The sequence below is a fragment of the Myotis myotis genome, unplaced genomic scaffold, assembly GCF_014108235.1.
Source record: "Myotis myotis isolate mMyoMyo1 unplaced genomic scaffold, mMyoMyo1.p scaffold_m19_p_10, whole genome shotgun sequence".
Taxonomy (NCBI): Eukaryota; Metazoa; Chordata; class Mammalia; order Chiroptera; family Vespertilionidae; genus Myotis; species Myotis myotis.
The window spans coordinates 29,268,914-29,279,172 of NW_023416314.1; positions in this window are offsets into that span (position 1 = coordinate 29,268,914).

Below are 10,259 nucleotides of genomic sequence, written 5' to 3' on the forward strand. Positions count from 1 at the left end.
TTTGGTTTGTGCCTTAATTGAGTTAGTCATTGAACTCCAAAAATGTTGCTGCCCGAAGAGGAGTTTTAATAACGTTTTTTATGCTTACAATAATTTTCTCAGCTTTTTTTTTTTAAACCAATACTATTTTATAAAAACTGAAGTTATATTTCTCTAAACTCTGTGGGCAGTTTCAAAAGTTTAATTGTGGAAAAAATACATTATTTTTTCTTTATCCGAAAGAGAAGACAGCCTGGACTTCAAAACCAAGTAGGTGAAGTGGTTTGCAACAGTTACCTGACTCTTAGCCTCAATCCAGTTGGATAAAGTTGAGACCTGAAAAGAGAGCTTGAATCCTGTGGCAGTGGAAAGATCAAGAATGCCAGTCAAGAAGAAAGGTGGGCATTGAAGCTTCCTATGCAATATATATTTCTTGGTTCTGGTAGTTGTAATTTAAATTGTATTCCATTTGAAAGTAAGATTTGGCTTGGGCAAATATTGATTACAATAACATCTTTTCTGTGGCACATCATTCAGTAATCTTATTTTGCTAAAGTGAAATGAAGTAGGACTGTAGTATTTAATTGCAGACATCGATGATTTCATAAATCAGGTGGTCTAAATCACCATAATCAGCATAGATATGGGATCTACTTTGGTATTTTAAAGGTTAGTTTTAAACAATCTTTAAAAAAGAAACGTGTACAGTCGAGTTCTTTCTCATAGATTTAATATTTATCAAGTGAATTACATAGTGTAAAAAATAGCAAAGTTGTTTGCACTGAACAAAATTATGGATTTATTATTTATATTTTGATTAAAAATATATTTCATATTTGGGTTTATTTTTGTGCTAAAGTACAAGTTTGGTAACTTGTGCTTTTCGAGATGTCTGCCTTATCCAATAGCATGATTGGCAAGTTCCCCAAATGAAGCAAACACCTGAATCCCTACCTCTTATCCCTCCCTTAAATTGATCAAGATCAGTGGATTCCTAAAGTATAGTTTGTTATAGCCCAGTCCTTGGGAGATTCATTTCAGCGTAGCTTTGCTGCGCGTTATCTTTCTTGCTAAGGATCGTAGTGAAACCAGGTATTTTTTTGACCTGGTATGGAAGATCAGATCAGCTACAAAGTTTTCTCAAGGGTTTTGAACCAAAATTTATGTGAACACCCTTGAACTCTATTATACTGGCTAATAGATCTAAATGCTGACCAGTTGTGTGAGTTGCTACTATTGGAAACTAAAGTTTGGGGGTGAAGGTTAAAGTGAACCTGCCTGTGCACGGTGATTCATCCTCCTACCTGTCGCGTTGGAAGGTGCACTGAGGAAACAGTGTGATGCTTTACCCAACCAGTGTCTGTGGAGATGGGCAATGATGTATAAAACCTTTGGAACACACCTAGAAACATCCCTTTGTACACTAGGATTTAGGAGTGGCATTGTTTCCTTCTCCCTCTCTTCCCCATAGTATCACTGAGAGAAGTGAACTGTCTCTGAGATTTTGGAGCCACACCTGTCTGTACCTGACACAATTGGCTTATCTGGAACCAAAATGGTTTCAGTAATGTAGCCAATAAAGGATATAGGTGCTTGACTTATTTAACTTGTAGTGTGTTTTTATTCTTTCTACCACTCACTGTTCTCCAGAGAGAAAAGATAACTGGGAAGGAGGAGGAACGGGTAACTGATGTTCCAGCAGGGCGAATTTCAGGTTTCTAAACCCAGTGGGCCGAGCCTTTTAAGAGTTCTGAACTTTAAAGGAAGTTACAAGAATTGCTTATACATGATGGAAAGTCATACTTAAGGAGAAATAATTTAAATTTTATTTCCTTTTTTCCATCTTTCTTCCTATCTCCCTCTTTCCTTCTTCTCTCCTTCATTCTCCCCCCTCCCCCTTCCTTCATTAACAATGGATTGATTGTAATGGATCAGATTTTAAGGAATCGAGTTCTAGATAGCAAAAACTGTATATATTTGGGTTATACTAAAGTATATGCATTATTTAATTTACTTTGTGAACTGATCTAGTTAGAAAAATTTATCTTATTTTTAATCTCTTAAAACTATTAGTATGAAGTTATATTTTTTAATCTTATAAACAACTAGCCAACAAATTATGACATGTGCATTATATTTTTTAATTGGCTAACCTTACTTTTGTACAATTTCTAAAATATGAGTAAAACAAATATTTTTAAAGTATAACCTGAATTTTTATTCTGTGGGGAGTACTGGCCTCTGTCATCTTGAATCATTTTTTTTCATTGTTACATCTGATGGATATGACAGGGGAGCTAGATTAATGTAATTTTAGCAATAACTATCTTCATTGAGCCAAGTGTTTACTCATTATTTAATATATTCTTATTAAAATAAGAAACTCTCATTTGGTGTCTATTTTATGTTATTGTAAAAGTAGAGAGGAGATTCTATGATTGGGAAGTGGGAATGGGTGTGTGACATCTGAGTCCATTTTTAGGCACTATTCTTGACTGTTCTTAGATAAGCTAAAATTGGTGTACCTCCAATCCCTGTATTCACTGCTTTTTTTGCTTTATGACATTACTTCCTACCTCTACCACTCCACTCTCTTCATATTTTTATAGATCTAAGTTTTAACAACCTTTCATTCCTTTATTAAAGATTTTTTTCTCTGAGAGTTGCTTTTTATTCAGGATTCTCTTTTCTACAGTAATAACTTGATTTGTTCCCAACTGAACCTGTAGCACACTTTGACCTATTTTAATTTGTGAAAATTCAGGGCTAATCCAAGATCAGTTATAGTAGCATTATCTGATATGATCATGGTAAAGTGCTATTTCAATGAAACTTCAATCTATTTTCAAGATGGATTAATATAAGAAATAAAAGTTAATGATAATTGTGTCCTTACCAGTGTTTTCAGTGGAAAGTTGCTATTTTAATGATAAAATATGCTTCACCAGAATTTTTTTAGTACATTGCAGTTTCTTTTTTGAACAATTTTTAGTCTCTTTTTATTAACTATGTGAGAGAAAACTATGCTTTTAATATCTGGAGGCTGATGCTCATTTCCTTTCTGTGTTTTAAAAATATTGTCCTATTATCTTCTGAACTTCTTTTAAATTGGTAAAGAAGTTACCTAACATTTTTCATTTTTCTGACACTTTATTTCCTTTGAAGTATTTTTTTGCAACTTTCTCGGTTATATAATGGAGTATGTATAAATTTATTTTCACCAAGTACTGAAAGTTAAATACTATAATTTTCACAATTCATTGACATTGTTCTTTTTAAAGAAAGCTGAAATATGAGTAAAACAAATATTTAACAAATATGTGTAACTAGAATTCAAAGAGATGATGTCATATATCTCATGGGCGTCTTTGAAATTGAGATTGTTGTTTCTGGGTTCACAGTCTTTCCTGCCACTTCTATTTTTCTTCTTTTTTCTTCCTCTACCTGGGGAAGGGACCCCTTAGAACTCTTCTGTTTATTCCTTCCTCATTTAAAGTTTTCTTTATTCATGATCTGTTTTCTGCTCTTTGTGGCTTAATTTCTTTTTTGTAGTATCTTACTAATTTATATTTGTCTTTCATTATCTGGGTATAGTCTCTTTCTATATCTAGTTTTTCTTAAAATAACTTTTTTTTTCCAGATCTTTAAAGGGGAAAATATGTACCTGAATTTATTGACTCCCCTTTTTGAAAATTTGTGTTTAAACTTTCATGTTTGTTATATCAGTTTTATATCCAGATGCTTTTCCATTTCACAAAACTTCATAGTTTTTTCCCTCCCAGCCAATAAAAAATAGTTACATACTAAGTCTTTCCAGAGAGGGATGAAAAAAAGAGTTTTCAAACTTTTTGAATTTCTGTAAGTCACAGTAAAATAGATAATTAAAATACATACACACACACACACACACACACACACACACACACACACACATATATATATACATATATATATGTATATATGTATATATATATATCTTTATTGATTTCAGAGAGGAAGGGAGAGAGAAAGAGAGATAGAAACATCAATGATGAGAGAGAATCATTGATTGGCTGCCTCCTGCACGTGCCCCTGACTGGAATCAAACCTGGGACCCTTCAGTCCGCAGGCTGACGCTCTATCCACTGAGCCAAACCAGTTAGGGCTAGATAATTTTTATTAAAGAATTTTTAGATTTAAAAATCTCTCAAAAGGTCATCTTGACCTTGGTTGAAAAGGTTACTGCAAATCATAAAGCTGTAAGACCCTTGATGTTGGAAAATACTCATTAATTCAGAAGGCACACAGAGAGAGTATCTGGAGAGAGACACAGAAGAATACCTCTGTATTCAGCTACTGATTAGGAGTATGTTATGGAGCAAACAATAGGCATGGCACTAAAATGATGTTAATTTGATTTATTTTATAGTTATTATGTTTTGGTAAAGTGTGCAAATGATATTTTGATACCAAAAATGGTTTTTCCTTTGGATAGGCGAGTCTAGTCAGTGAGAAGATGTGCACAAAATATTGGATTTTTAAAACATTCACATAAGACATTCTATGCCTTTGCCAATCATTCAATTAATCAATTCCTCCTATAACAATATATTTACTAAACTACAAGAATACTTGCTCTTCTTTCTTAATTATATACTCTCCTTATATACTCTTACCTCTTAACATTTACTGTTTAACCTTGTTAGTGATTTTAAAATATTTTTAGTATAAGGCTGAGACGTATAAAATCTTCTTCTTACTGGGGGAGGAGGACCTGTTCCCCAGCTGTACTTCCTGCTCAGGAATTTGTAGCAGTCAAGCCATGAGGGCTTTGTATCCTTAATGTAGGTTGCTTTGTCAGCAAAGGGTCATGAGTTTTACCCAGTTTCTTCTGTCCAGTCAGTCATTCTGAATTCCAACTTAAGCTTTCTGCATAAGTTCATTTTTTAGTAAGTTTCTCAAAGCTATTTCAAGAATTATGGCCAAATCACCTCCATTATGAAACAATTCTCTTGACCCCATTTTTTTTAAAATTTAAGACCAAGAGGGATGATATTATAAAGTAGAAAGCCCTGTAAAAATGAATTACTGTGCTAAAACTTTCAAAGATTACGGGTAAGGTTATGTAGCCCATTTCTTCTGATGACACCATCTTGCTAGCCACTGAGGCCTTAACTCTATAGGCGGCCTATCATTTTGGAGAGCTGTGACATCTTTATTGTTGAAAGTGTGATAAGATGTGGAATAAACCTGTTAGGTTCTGTTTATTTAAAGTTCCTTAGAGGTAATAAAATGTACATTTTTAAAAGGTAAAATTATATATGTATTTAAGGAATGGCTTTACTTCCATGTATTTATTCAATAACTTATTCACTCAACAAATATTTATTTAGTGCCTACTATGTACCAAGCACTGTGAGAAATAAGATGGTCTCTGCCTTTATGATGCTTAAAATATATTAGGAAGGCAGATGTGGAAACAGACAATTTCAATGTTGTGTGGTTGACATTAACACACTGTCATGGAAACAAAGGAGAAGCACCCAGCCACATCTAGGGGAATCAGGGAGTTCTTTATGGGAGATATGACATTTAGGATGAGACATACAAGACAAGTAGAAGGTTACCAAACAATGTGAGGGATGGTAAAATACTGCTTCAGATCATTATTTATTTTCTTTGCCTTGAACTATATCACTATGACTTCTGTCGTTGTTGTCGTCATCATCATCATCATCAGAGATAATGAGGAAAAAAACCCTAGACTAGTAGTCCGAAGACATCTTTTAGAAGAGACAAGATCATACAATCATTATAGATTCTCACTCTGTAAATGTAGGAATGTAAGAAATATCCATTCATCTTCTGCAGTTCAACTTTATTTCTGATCCTTAGTCACTGAGTGGTGGAAAAATAACTCCATTCTGTGTAAGGTTTTCTCTACTTCCCTGGGTTATGGTAGAGTTCCTGGAATGGGAGTATACTCTGGTCACTGATAATCTATAATAATAAAAGGGTAATATGCTAATTAGACCGAATGTCATTCTGGACGTCCTTCCTGATGAAGCCAGGGCCAGAGGGAAGCCAGCCCAGTCCCGGGTGCCTGTGGGCAGCTGAAGGAGGGAAGCCTGGGCCCCAGGTGCCGGAGGGAAGCCGGTTCCAGCAGCCGGGGGAAGGAAGGCCTACTCTTGCACGAATTTTCATGCATTGGGCCTCTAGTCTGTATATAATAGCTTACCTCTGAGACATGAGTTGTGTCTAGATAGTTCAGAGATTTGCTACTTCCAAGACATGGATTTCCCCCCTAGAATTCCTTTGTTTCTGTTTACTTAGATGCATCATGATGCCATTCCTCTCTGGGGTCTTCCTGCCTTCCAGACAGTGGTGCCAGGAAACAGACAGTGGTGCTCCCTTGGGATCCAAAGACTTCTCTCTCTTTCCTTCAGCTGCAAAAATCTTTGTCTAGATTAGGGATATTGTCTCTCTCTCTCTCTCTCTCTCTCTCTCTCTCTCTGCATGTACCTGAGAATCTCTTTTTTCTCTGTAACAAACTCTGTTTTTATTTTGAGGGCTTAGGTTTTAGGGAAGCAGAAGTAGAATAACTTAAAAATCCCTCTGTTTTCTGTCCTAGCACATACCTCCCTGAGGCACTAACGTCCAGTTACTAATTTGAATACGAAGAAAGAAAAATGGGAAAATTTAGGGAGAGAAAAAAATGATTTTCTCAAAGTGCCAGTCTCCTACATGTGCAGTCAAGTTTATGTGCCTTCTTATGATAATGCCACCAGGTGACCTTGTAAAAATCATGTCTTTCTGAACTTCAGGTTCATTTTCTGAAAGGGTTAATACTATTTTCTCTCACTATATATTTTCAGTTCAAAGAAGATAATATGTATGAGCTTCACTTTTGCAGTTAGTGATAGGACCAACACTTTTCACTTGATGGGTATGGTATTCTTTGAACAGGTGAATGGCATCATGGTGCAATGGAGAGCCCGGCGATGGAATCCAGTCTACATCAGCTGGCTGTCTTATCTAAAAAAAATCAACAGATTGAGCTTCAAATTCAGTGTTATTAGGATGGTCAGTAACTGACTACCCTCTTAATAGTCACCTCTTGAGATTATTGTGTCTATCAAATAAGAATACCGTAGGAAAGCTCTACACAAATCCTTGTCATCAGAATACTTAACAAACAAAACTGGTTCAAGAAGATTAGTTGTGTTCAGAGTCATAAAAGTCCATGCAGATATGACAAGGACAATTCTGCTTACATATCCTGTGCTTTTTTATAGATTATGATGACATTTCTTTTGAGCATTTTTTTCTTTTTTTTATATACTAAAGTAATTTGTAAGCCATCCAATATTTACAGAGCAAGTGCAATCTTTAGATCTGCTTTAAGCCTGGCCAGACATTTTCCCACAATTTAAATTATACCATTTTTAAAAAGATCTGTATTTTTTTTTATTTTTCTAGTACGTACATTTCAATATTCAGTTAAAGACGTAATTTGCTCTGTGTTCCTTTCTATTTATTGCTACTTAATTTTGAACTTTTCCCATTGTTCTCTCCAACATTTTTATAGAAAATCTGAAAACATGGTTTATCTGAAATGCAGTAATATAAATACATCATTTTATACTAATACTAGAGGCCTGGTGCACAGATTCATGCACTAGTGGGGTCCCTCTGCCTGGCCTGCAGGGATCGGGCTGAAACTGGCTCCCCGACATCTCCTGAGGGGTCCCAGATTGCGAGAGGGCAGTTCTCGGGTGATGCACCCTGGAATCAGGCTCCCTCCTCTCTGGTTCCAGGTGCGTAACCTAGCAGCTCCTGCATTGAGCATCTGCCCCCTGCTGGTCAGTGCACGTCATAGGTACCAGCCAGTCGAACGGTCAGACAGTTACTTAGGCTTTTAGATAGATAGATCTTTTTATTTCAAGAGGGGAAATACCCTGATCAACAGGTGTTTATTGAAGTATATTGAAAATTCTTTTGGGGGGTCTGACGAGGCAGTAAAGTATAATTGCTAAGGACAATTACAGAAAAAAGAAAACTGTGGTTCTTTCCCAGTGTAGCATAATACTTAAAAGAATAGGCTTCAGTGACAGCTAGACCTGGGTTTGAATCCTGGATCCAACACTTAATGATTGTGTAGTCTTGGGCAAGTTACTTCTCTCAGCTTGTTTTCTCATTTGCAAAATAGTATTTCTTAGGGTTCTTGTAGAAATTGAATCAGGTGACCTATGCAGAATGCTTAGAATTGCTCATCAGATGCTAGCTAAGCTTATTAGTAGTAAAATGATACCTTTGGTGTATCACCTTGAACTGTATCACCTTTTAACACCAAAAAGCTTCTTTTCTAAAGACCAGGTACAAGAGTAACTTTTCTATTGGTATTCATCATTTTATTATTTTCAAATATCCTCAATTTAAAAAATAACATCAATAATAAGAATTCAGCATATATAAGTACTTGCTATTAAAATATTTTTATTTGCTAGTTACAATGTCATATAAATATCAAAATTGTGTTCAGTTTTGCATATATTCACTTAAAATGGTAAGAAAGAAAAACTTAATTGTTCTTGTTTCTTTCTTTTTTTAAATATATTGTATTGAATTTTTTACAGAAAGGAAGGGAGAGGGATAGAGAGTTAGAAACATCGATCAGCTGCCTCCCTGCACACCTCCCACTAGGGATGTGCCCGCAACCAAGGTTACATGCCCTTGGCTGGAATCAAACCTGGGACCCTTGAGTCTGCAGGGCAATGCTCTATCCCCTGAGCCAAACCAGTCAGGGCTCTTACTTGTTTCAATTGCTATATATCACACTGTAGCTGAAGTAATATTTCTAGCCCAGCCAGTGTGGCTCAATGGTTTAGCATCAACCTATGAACCAGGAGGTCATGGTTCGATTCCCAGTCAGCACACATGCCCAGGTTATGGGTTTGATCCCCAGTAGCTGATCGATGATTCTCTCTCATCATGGATGTTCCTTTCTCTCTCTCTCTTTTTTAAAAATACTTTTCTATTGATTTCAGGGAGAGAGGGAGAGAGAGATGCCAGCTGGGCATCATTAATGTTTCTATCTCTCTCTTCCTCTCCCTTCCTCTCTGAAATCAATAAAAATATATTTTTAAAAGTGATATTTCTAAAACTTTAAAAAAATGGTCATGCTTCTCTTCATTTAAAAATCTTCCATGGTGCCCTAGCTGGTTTGGCTCAATGGATAGAGCGTCCGCCTGCGGATTGAAAGGTCCCAGGTTCGATTCCTGTCAAGGGCATGCACCTTGGTTCCAGGCACATCCCCAGTAGGGGGTGTGTAGGAGGCAGCTGATCGATGTTTCTCTCTCATTGATATTTCTAACTCTTTATTTCTCTCCCTTCCTCTCTGTAAAAAATCAATAAAATATATTTTTTAAAAAAATCTTCCATGGCTTTTTACTCCTCCTTGGATATAAGGCCAAACTCAACATGGTTTATATGGCATCAACTTACTTCCCTGCTCCCATGGTACCTGGTACCTCAACATAGCACTATTGCACTCTATTTTAATGTTTTACTTTGCTGATATTTTTTACTTAATTATCTTTACTCTCAGACCAAAATCTCTGAGAGGGTGGAATATTGCCTGCCTTGTTTGCCATCAAGTTTCGGATACCTGAAACATCATAAGATAGTTAATAAATATTTAATTAATGAATGAAAGAAATTATTACTAGTATTTCTATCTACCAGACTTTTTAAAGTAGGACAATTTATTTTTGTTGTTACAAATACCATTTTTATATCAAACACATAAGAAAATTAGTGATTTAACATTTAATCATAGATTCTAAAATTCAGTGATATAATTTATGTCTTATTGGTCAAGTTTTATTTTATTTTTTATAGAAATATGCTGAATTCTTTCTGGGGGATTAAGGATGGTATTGTGGAGAGAACACTATACATGGAATCAAAAGCTTTAAGATTAAGCTCTGTTATTTAGTAGCTCTGTGATCTTGGACAAGCCACTATGAATTTCAGTTTCATGTATAATAGGCATAATATGACTTCGCAGTGGTCAGAATCAGATCAGATAATGCATGTAAAAGTTCCTTCTAAACTTTAAAAAATGTTGCATAAATTTATGTAAATAATTTCATTATTCTAAATGCTTTGCTCTCCAAGATTTGTGTATTAAGTTCACCCCTTTCTGTACTATAAGTCAATCTTAGTTTTCCTAAAATATGTTCTAGAATTCTTATTTTTCTTACTTTGTAGCAAATAATTTTCTGTCATCCTTTTCTTCT